At 33.8% G+C, this 11,194-nt stretch overlaps 1 long non-coding RNA gene across 1 annotated transcript; it reads left to right on the forward strand.

Moving 5' to 3' along the window:
• The first annotated feature begins 248 nt into the window (after positions 1-248).
• LOC105481152 (uncharacterized) lies at positions 249-6,453 on the forward strand. Its single transcript, XR_986798.2, has 3 exons — positions 249-557; positions 1,121-1,187; positions 6,129-6,453. It is a non-coding gene; the product is annotated as an uncharacterized lncRNA (long non-coding RNA).
• The last annotated feature ends 4,741 nt before the right edge of the window (positions 6,454-11,194 follow it).

Genomic DNA, 11,194 nt, shown 5'->3' on the forward strand with positions numbered 1-11,194 from the left:
GGTTGATGTTTGTTGAGCACTGGTTCTGAGCCACGTGGAAAACTAAACATTGAAATGCATTGTTGTCTCTTTTTATCCTTAAAAAATTCTGTGAGATAGGAACAATTGGTATCATTTTTAAAGAAGATTAAATAATAACAGAGATTTAAGGAATTTGCCCAAGGTTAAAAAAAAAAAAAAGGTGATAAATTGCCAAGCCAGTGTTTAAAACTGGCAGTCTAATCTCAGAATACCTATTAATACTTTGATACTATATTGCCTTTTGATGAATTCCTTGACATTTTCTTCTCTAACATGTGTATAGCAGTTCCTCCTTATCTTCTGGGGATACGTCCCAAGAGCCCCAGTGGATGCCTGAAACTGTGGATAGTACTGAACCCAAGCACTGTGGTACCATAGCAGTCGTTCTGATCACTGAGGCAGTTAAACAGTAACTAACGGGCACATAGCATAGACAGTGTGGAGATACTGAACAAAGAGATGACTCACGTCCCAGGTGGGACAGAATGGGCCCATGAAAGATTTCATCACACTACTCAGAACAGACCATTTCAAATGTATGAATTATTTATTTCTGGAATTTTCCGTTGAATATATTTGAACCATGGATAAATGAAACCATGGAAAGCAAAACCACCAAAAGGGAGAACTACTGTATTAAGAGTGAACCTAACGGTGACCGAGTTATCCTTCCCTTCCTTATCTGGCTGCTCACCTGAAGTAAATTGAAATAAATCCAAAATCAAATAGAAAAAATTGAAATATCAGTTTCTCATTGCCCCCACGACTGTATCCAGATAACTCAAGTTTTCATTTGGTAAAACATGGCACCTCAGTTTCCTCCCCTGTAAATGGGAGTAAAATCTACCTTGTAGAGTTGTTACGACCATTAAATAAAATTTGTGTCAAGTACCTAATGAGGTGCCTGGAATACAGAATAAGCAGCGATTCTCATTTTTGTTGTTATGTCTTGGAGGAGCTATATGTTTCCTTAGAGTAAGGAAAAGTGAGTTGAGCTTAGAAGAAAAAAATAACAATTTGAAGGAAGGCATGGGTAGTTTAAAGAGAGGACCTCAATAATGCTTATGGCAATGCCATGCAGATTTTTATTCAATTCTAGGGTTATTCGAATTCTCTCTTTCCTGCTATTCTCCTTGTTGAAATCTGTGTCCTTTTAAAGCATATGGGTAAGTATCATATTGTGTGTGAAAATTAAAGAGGCACTAGTCTAAAAATACGTAACCTGGATTCTATTTCTGGTCTAGCTATAGGCTCCTGTGAGTTTATTAATATGTGTATACCTCGATTTTTCATATATAGGTGTAAAACTAACTCCTTATAGAAATTTTGGAGTGATGATTTAGCATCCATAGATCTCTGAGTTCTCTTGAATTAAGCAGTGTATATAAGAAAGGTTTATTTTATTGGGTCGTATATGTTTTAGCTAAAAAAGTGCTTTGGTGACAGAAAACCTATGCTTATAAACAGGAAACCATGTTTATTAATGGAAAATTACTTTTTTGTGAATTTTTGAGTTTTTTAATATGCTTAACATTATTGTTTAAATGATGTTTAACTTTTTTTAAATTAAAAATTATTGAACACTGATAAAGGAAATTTAGAAAATATCTACTTTACATCACTATGTTGACTTAATGCTAAGGCAGACATTGTTAGGTTAACATTATGTAAGGACTTAAATTAATTGTTACATTTGTCTTATTAAATGCATTTTATTAATGGTTAATGATCTTAATTCTCAACTTTGGAATTAGACAAATGAGCATAGATTTTTACATTATCTTACCACTATATTCTTTTACTTTTTATTGTCCTAGGTTTCTCTACAAATATTTGATAATCAGACATTCTAATCACCTGTGGAGGTTTAACTATAAAATATATTTAATATGCATATGCATGCTAGGGCTTCGTCCCCACAAATTCTGTTCAGTTAGCCTGCCCTGGGAGCTATACATTTAAAATGGTCCCTAGATGATTCTAAAATGTGTCCCTAACTAAGCTGTCTTTTTGCTTTCATAGATCTTTTGATTCTAAGGGTAAGTTTAGCTTTTCTCTAGTATTAGCAGCCACAGCTGGAGAAAGAACATGCTATTGATTCCTCAGAAATTCGTTTTCCAATCTTATGTGAGTTTGGCAAGAGTAGAAAAATAAGAATGTGGGAGAAAATTAATAGAGCATCTAGATTCATGAGGGCCCATCACCATATCCACCTATGTGCAAACTAGAACTGCTTTTGTGTTCTCTTGTTCTGTTTGATCCTTACAACATTTGCCCACCTGCTGAGTGAATTTTAATACGGAAGTGCTAGCATTTACAGTTCTTGTTAGAGAGTGGTTTGACAGCAGTACATGATATCTCAGTTCAATGAGGCAAAAATATTTGTGTTTGATGAAGTACTTTCTTGAACTTTGATATTTTTAGGTTTGCTTTTATTATATTACTCCTTAAATATAACTCATGGTAATATCTTAATGTAAGTGTTATTATAATGTAACAAAAAATGATATGTTCTTGGTGTTGCCTAACATACAGTCAGGAGTGAGGAAAGCACTCTGCAATCTGTAAATAATAAGGAAAGTTGAATCAAATTAAAAATTACCTTCATGAATTTAATGAATCATAAGATGTTGATCCTTGCAGAACAGTTTGTTATGTGTATTTACCTCACCTTTTGCAAAAAGTTAAGTTCGCTTTCTTAGAAAATGTACATAGTTCACCTTCATCCGAGGAGATGGTTCAAAATAACTGTGAAAGCAAGCTTTAAAAATAATTATAAACCTACCAATCAGTGATTGTAACAAAGGCAAGCAATGCAGAAATATGAAAAATAAAAGGAATAGTCGCTCTTCTATCCTGTACCTCATGTTACAGAGACATATATTGTGTGTCACTCCAGGACTGTATTTATATAGAAAAACACACATGCGTATGCACACACACACACATACACACACACACATACACACACACACACACACACATATTCTCTGTCTCTGTCTCTCTCACCAGAGGCTTATTTTTCTTTTAACAAAAATTGTCCCTTTTTAGATGTGAAAAATGGTCCCGACAAATGTTTTAAGGCACTTCTTAGATGCCTAAAGTTTAGGAAACACTGTGCTTGGGCTAATTTTTGGGCTCTGAGGATACGAAGAGTGAAAAGCTGTTCATACCCAATTTTTCTGAATGTCAGGGAAAGGTACACCTGTTTTCAAATCTTTACATCTCTGTGTCTCCCCAGGGGATAAAGCTTTTACTCAGGGGATTTCTGGTTGGGGGAAGAGGGTCTGCACCACAGTCTTACTCTAAGTGATTATTATCACACCGGTAAGTTTCCACTGTGGCTGCTGCGTGCAGGCTGTGAACACATTTGAAGTCAGCAGGGGACCGTTAGAAACCTCCCCTTTGCTGAGACGGAGCTGTAGAAACTTCTGCTTCACTGAAGCATACTTGCAACCTGCGGTCAGTCGCTTCTTTTTTCATGCAGTGCAGTTTTAAACTGTCTTCTATCCCACAGAGCAAAAACATACCCAACAAAAAACAGTACAAACAATCCCCATGAGTGTTTTTGAATTTTCCTCTGCTAATCTCATTGTTAATGGTATGAGGTCTTGCCAGGAGCCATTTGTGGTTTAGACACACTAAATAACATAACATTCACACAGTTAAAAACAATTAATATTAAGCATCAAATCAAAGGCTATTTGATGAAAAACATAGACTAACTGACTTTACTACCTATCTTATAGAAAAGAATTTCATCTTTTTTACAGGTCTCTGACTGCTAGATGAGGAGGCATATTTAGTAATCTGCAGAAGATATAGGATGCTACATTTTAATAATGACATAATTGCATAAATTGCACACTAAGTTTGCATATTAGATTATCAGCCAAAGATTATCCTGTTTAAAATAAAAATGCTCTCCATTAGTTAGTGGAAAGTGATTCAAATCAACCTTGCTTTATCTATGGTTGTCCTTAGCTGGCAGTGGACTTAGCAGCACTTAAATCCCTATTTGGTATGAATTGAAAGGATGTTGTCCTTGGTTCACAGCACTGATTTTTCTATCAAAAGGAGTTTAAGTAGAATTACCATGTATAGTAGAAATTTCAGGGGGAATTTAAAAGTCATGCAAATAAAAAGAATCCCACAACCATTATCTCTAATCTACCCAGGACTAATTAAATTTCTGTTAAAAATACTTTGAAGTTCACATTGTATGCAAAACAGGATATGAGAAGTTTATGTGGTTACAGGTATTATTTGTCTTCCTAAATCATTAAAAAACTATATGGTAGAGACAAATCAAATCCCACCATCAACTTATTATGAAAACAGTGGTAGGTCGTGGTGATGAGGCACATCCAGAAAGTTATTGGCTTTATTTATTTACTTATCTTTTGTCTTACTAATAAATCATAACATTGTTATAAATCATAAGCCTTCAAAAATGATTGAGATTATAGAAAGTAATAATCATGACAATTTTGTTACTTTTACTAGTTTAAAAGACATCAGAACCACTAGTTAAAGAAAGAAATTGCTAGTTTGAAAACAGACTGAATAAAAGCACATATTCTTTCCATTTATATTGGTTATGGATGCTGCCATTGGATTAATTTCATCTTTGGCATTTGTAATTAAAAACACTGACATTATTATTTGGAGTGCTAAGGTTGATTACGGGGCTTCAGAATTTTAAGATCTCCTTTATGTGATTTGGGGACAAGTATTTATCTTTCTGAGCTTTGTTGATCTCCCTGTGAAGACACACAATTATTTCTACCTCATTGGGTTTGCTTTAAGAATAATGAAGAGTACTGGGCAGGAGAGGAGAATTCTATGCTCCTTTCCCTTCCCAAGGGAAAACAGCTTCCGCTCTTGCTTCTGCCCGCGAGGAGCAGGGACAGTGCTCTGATTGGCCTGGATTTCTCTTTAATTCATTGTTTATATTCCCTCTTCTTACTCTCCAGGTATTCTTCCTGTTTCTTTCCTACTTTTCCCTGCTGTTCCTCTTGTGTGTCTGGCCCTGTCGGGTCACCGTGAGCACAGCCTGCCAAATACTTACAAAAAAAGAAGACCTGATGCAAGAATAGGAGATGATTCTGACAATCTTAGCAGGCAATTTGTGAATAACATAGTATTTAGGTTTTTCTGGTCTGAGGCTCTGCATCTTTGTTGTAGGTGTGTTTGGTGGCAGGGGGTAATGAATGCAGAGGGAGAAATCTTCTTATGATTGTCTGATCCTCATAATTTCTCAATTGTTTTCATTCATACTGTACTTAGGGGTAATTCCTTCAAGGAATTCCTGCTGTTAGCTGATGGAGCTTCTTTATTTTCTTTGCTGATGAGAAATTATACTGTTTTGTTTCTATTAATGTTTCATTGGAAAATATTTCACTGGAAAGACAGAGGAGACTGAGTTACATATTGTTAACTAACTGCTAGAGTGAACCTAAAGGCTCTAGAATGAAATGGAAAAATGTTTTTACACAAGTAACATATGTTTGTTGAAGAAAATTAGGAGACAGAAATGATTCAAAGTCATAAATACATCTTCGCCATAAAATTTTATTGTGTATTCTTCTGGAATATGTTGTTTATAGAATAACAGATGATATTACCTATTTAAATATTATCATATGTAGTATGTTATTTATGTATTATGTTACATTTTACAATATTAAAACTCTTTTATAATTTACTTTAAAAATTTAGTATAATCTAAACATTTTTCTGTCAATAAATGCATTTTAACAACAGTATTTTTAGTTATTATAGGACATTCCAATTTCCTGTTGTTTTGTTTTTCCTACCTTAACATACATTTTTTCAATGTATTTGTTATTAACACTGCCATTTGGTTTAGTGATTGTAATTGAAAAGTATAAAAATATTATTTTTAATATTTGAATTCTGTTTATAAGTACATGTCATTTTCAATATCACTACTTAATACTTTGTCCAGGTTTTTTCTTTTTTCTTTTTATTTTTCTTTCCTTTTTTTTTTTAGTGATATAAACATTTGCTTGTCCAATTTCAGTAAAGTATAGGGTTCAACCATTTGTCACCATGTGTCTGCATGTTTCTCTTTGCTTTTTCAGGTGAACCACTCTGACCTATAGGTTCCTAAAGTCTGAGAGTTTCTTTTATGTTCAACTTGAAGATCTACTAAAATGAATTGAAACCCTAAAATATACAACAGTGAGAAAAAATAAATGTTAATTAAAACTACTTCTTTTCACAACTAATTGCTAAAGTAATATAATTAGATAGAAAGGTATTTTTGCTGGTTCAAGCTTTTATGAATACAAATACATATATTTCTGTCTCAAATCACTCAAGTTCATGGTTTTGCACTTGGTTTTTAAGATGAAACTCAGTAGATTAATTACATGAGAGATATGACAATGGTACTTCTTGCAGTATTTTGAGATAGCCAAAGAAAGGGCTCTATGTCCATGAAATGTCCAATCTTGATTTATTCTCATTCTGCTCAGTTCTCCTCCCTCATAGCTCACTGAACCACAAGAGAAAGAATTTCCCGACATGGTAACTTTGGCTTTTAAGAAATCACTTTGAGTCAAATCATTCATTATTCTGAGACAACATTTGGTCTTATTCTTCAGTCCTATTGAGGGACTCAAAATCCAAGTTTATATTACTAGGAATAATTCTGAGTAACTAACCAAAAAATTGGTAGAAAAAATGAGTTATTTTCTTTTTGGAATAATTAGTTGCTTTAAAAAAACTATGTTCTTATTGGAAGGAGGAATGGAACTTAAGGAAAAGGTAATAAGTATCATGGTTTTTTTTGTGTGTGTCGGTCATCAATTAGATTTACTTTTACATAGGGAAGGTAGTACCATTCCCTGTTCTTTTTTCAAATGAAAGAGTTAGAGCGGCCAGAGGGAATCATCTGGAAATATTTGATAATGAAAACTGGGACCCAGCTGGTCCTCTCAGCTCTGTGTTTGTACAGTTAAGTATGAAAATAGATCATAAACACACAAATGCCTTTTGTTTCTTTAGCTAATCTAATTTTATTGGTAAAGAAATCTTTAAATGCATTGTGATTTCTTTCACATGCTGATTAGTATACTCTCATATCTTCATATTCTCTTTTTAATTGGGGGGAAATAGTGCCTCACTTAAACTATGATGTGAGAGGCTCTGATACAATTAAAACTATCTAAACAGCTGTAGAAATATTTCTGAGCCTTGTTGATGAAGAAGTAATCTCGTTTGATGGATGTCTTCATTTCTATCTTAATCACAGCATGCAAGATTAGCAATACATGTGTTTCACTTCACTTAATTGCTCAGAACACATGCACAAATACAGGGCTTTACTTCAATTAATTATTTTGAATTTCAATGAACTTGAGAGACCACATTGAAAGTATCTGATGGAGTCCTTAGATAAATGTAATGAATGTTAGAGAAACTTTATGTAACAGCCTCCTCCAAGTCTTGATTTTCTGCCATCCTAGTGAAAGAATTTGAAAATATAAACATGTAGAACATATAACAATAAATCAGATAATTGGATGACCTAATGTTCTGTCTTTAGCTATAGTCATTACCTGAGGGTTCAAAGAACACTGAAAAACTATTAGATTAACTGTGCCGTGGTTATAGGAAAAAAAGGAAAGGCATATGTTCTTACTCATACATTGATCTACCATAGCTGACCCTTATCATAAATTTATTAGTGACTACTCTGTTGTGCTTGTCTTGGAAAAGATTCTAGATTTAAGTCAAGATTGTTTTAAAATTTTCATCATATGTGCTAAAACATCATGTTCTAAACACTTTCTAATTACTGCATATGCAAAAAAGCAATTAGAGTTACTTTATAGTTAGAAACTGGAAATAATACTTTGACTCTGGATTATAGGAAAACGTTTAAACTGAGAAATAATATTAGAATATGGACTATAAGGAATTAAGCTACAAAGAGCACAAGTGTAATAAAAGGCAGTTTAAGCCTCAGGTTTGTTTATCAGAGACCAAGACTGGTGGCTGGTTCAGAATACCGTGAGAGAAGACAGCAGGCTGTCACGGATGCTGGAGTTCACGAGAAAGGTACCGTGTAGAAACATGATACCCCAAATCAGCCTAACTACGTGAAAGTCAAAATTTATTAGAAAGAACGGTTTCTGGGAAAAAAAGAAAAAAATGACTGGGAAGACAACAGAAAATATGTATAAAATTAGGCAGAGAAAGCTGTTTAAAAAGTACAGAAAAATCATAACAGAGAGAAAATAGTTTTTTGGCTCAGGCAATGTTAATTTACTGTAACAACTGAAGCTGAGAATTATACAAATATAAGTCTAGTAAACTTTTATTCCTAACCAGCTACCCTACATGGGCAGCACTGTAGATGTCTCCATGAGAGAAGAAAAATTGAAAATATTTTTATCTATTTTATCTTAAAATTTATTCCTGTAGTGAGAAGTGCTAAGTCTGCCAAATTGAGAGGAACCCACCAATAGTACTACACAGAAATTAGTATTAATTTACTCCTATGTAAGCAGTAGGCATTTTCATGAGAAATAAAGATATAATATAAATAAATTTATTATTACGTACCCAGCAGCAGACCTCCATTGAGGTTTATTTCTCATGGAGACTTGATTTCTGCATTTTGACAGCTGATATATCCTAACTGCATTTGTCTCATGACTTAATGGCAAAATTTTTGATTTTCCATTAAGGTCACAGGAATTTTAATTTGGACAATTTTTTTTTTTTTTTTTTTTTTAAGAATTGCCTTCCTGGTTCCACTTTGACTCTTTTACTAAATGAACATTTAAATATTTTCTTTAAAAAAAGCAAAAAAGAGCAAAACAAAAGAAAAACAGAAAAGCCCCTTCAGATTTCAAAAACTCTACTGAAGAAAAAAAGCAACAATGAAAGTCTTCTACTGATAACAAAAAGGGAAAACACCAATTTGCTTAAGGAGCAAAGCTATTAGTGTAACACAAGCTTACGAGCCCCTTCTAAAAAAACTGATCAAATGAAAATGTTTCAGAGATTGCTGGTGTATTCTTGAGGAAAAATAGTTTGGTTGAAAGAACAGTTGCTTTCTGACTTCTGCTAAAAAAGCTGAATTCCAACATAGTTGTCAGATGAAACTGTACAATCCAAATCTCCTCTTATTGACAATGGAATTTGGTTTTGGGTAAGTGACTTCATTACTCATCTGTTAGTTATTCTTTGAACAAAAGCAGTCTTGTTGCTCAACCTAAAATCAGAACAGATAAACGTGTAATACCCTTTGCACTGGAACTTGGGGTGTTGCCAAAGCCATGTTGAGAATTCAAGAGTAAGTGCCATAATATTGAAGGCAGAATATCAAATTCATTCACACTTAAGGTTCGTAAGCTGCAAAAATACACAAGTAATTCCTTCTCCTGAGATAACTCAATTTTAAACTTTTCTATAGTTACCAAACTGGAAAGTTTAGTTTTTCTAAAACGAAGCCATCATGTGCCTTATTGACACAAGAACAGCCAGAAATAACTCACACTAGAAAAATGGAGATAGTTCCCAGAATATTATGAAATGAGACAAGATGGTCATATTTATTACACAGATTAGAATGAACTATCCAGATAAAGAAGAGAGGCAGTTTGTTCCGAGTATGCATGTGGTCAATAAATGAAAGAAACAGATGCAAACACCAAATTCTCACATAGGTACAAAACCAAGGTGGATTTCTTACTCTACATATTTTGAAATCAGGAACAAGTATGAAGGCTTATTTTTATAACAGAACAATATTAGTTGCCAGGGTTTTAGTTTTGATTTAAGAATAATTACATATTTTAAAATGGAATAAAAAAGACAATTAAAAACTATTGGTTAGTTGCTGGCTTTATTTTTATATGACTTGATGTAATAACATTCAGTTAACTTTAACTTTAATTTAACTTAAAAAAAATACTGAGCCTGAAAAATAAGTGAGTGTCCAGAGGTAAAACTCTCCTTCGAGGCTGGGCACGGTGACTCACTCCTGCAATCCCAGCACTTTGGGAGGCCGAGGTGGGTGGATCACTAGGTCAGGAGTTTGAGACCAGCCTGACCAACATAGTGAAACACCGTCTCTACTAAAAATACGAAAATTAGCCGGGTATGGTGGCTTATGCCTGTAATCCCAGCTACTCAGGAGGCTGAGGCAGGAGAATCACTTGAACCTGGGAGGCAGAGGTTGCAGTGAGCCGAGATCACGCCACTGCACTCCAGCCTGGGCGACAAGAGCTAAACTTCATTTCAAAAAACAAACAAGCAAACAAACAAAAACCTCTCCTTTGAGAGAGCATTGTTGAGTACTCACAGCCTATTCTTTTTGGACATTTATACTTTAAAATATCGTTACTTTTGTAAGGCTCCTATTTATCCATATTGCATAGAATATACAGATATGCATCAAGACATCATAAAAACATATAATTGGAGAAACATTTGTTAGGTGAAAATCAATAGTCATTTAAAGTGAAATATCTACACATATGTATACACACAAATATTATATATTTATATACGCTCCCAGTAACCCAAGGGAAATTAAAAATAGCATGCATTTTTCATTTGAATTTGTTTTGCCACACTATTTGGTTATTGAATCTCTAAAAATAGTAGATACTCAAAAAATGTTTATTGAATATTCAAAACTCAATAAACATACTTAAGTTTGACATGCTAAAATAATGCCTAGCATTTGAGAGTGGTTATATTTATTTTCAGATCTCATAGATTAGTGTTAAAAAGTGTGCTACTTTTATTTTAAAACCATTGTGCCAATGTAGCTCAGTCTATCTATAATTGAAAACATTTTGATTGAAAGATGATCCTTTTTTCTTAAACAACATTGGACAGTGGCCTTTCCAACTTTTGGAGATCTCCGGAACATAAAGAAAAGAAAGCTTAGTTTAATTAAATAATATAAGTCGGCACAGTACCTTGTCTGCCTTATTTGCTTAGCATCTTTCTACAACAGGTAATGATAATTTTCCCCCAATAACTGAGGTCAACAGTAGCTAATTCCAGTGCCTCTGCAGCCAGGCATGTAAGTAACATCTGCAGTTGCTAAGTTGGTGCGGGAATTGAGATAAGAGGTTGGTATACTCTGCTTACAGGTATTTAAATTTAGTCTTCATTTCTC

This window comes from Macaca nemestrina, chromosome 11 (assembly GCF_043159975.1).
Source record: "Macaca nemestrina isolate mMacNem1 chromosome 11, mMacNem.hap1, whole genome shotgun sequence".
Lineage (NCBI taxonomy): Eukaryota > Metazoa > Chordata > Mammalia > Primates > Cercopithecidae > Macaca > Macaca nemestrina.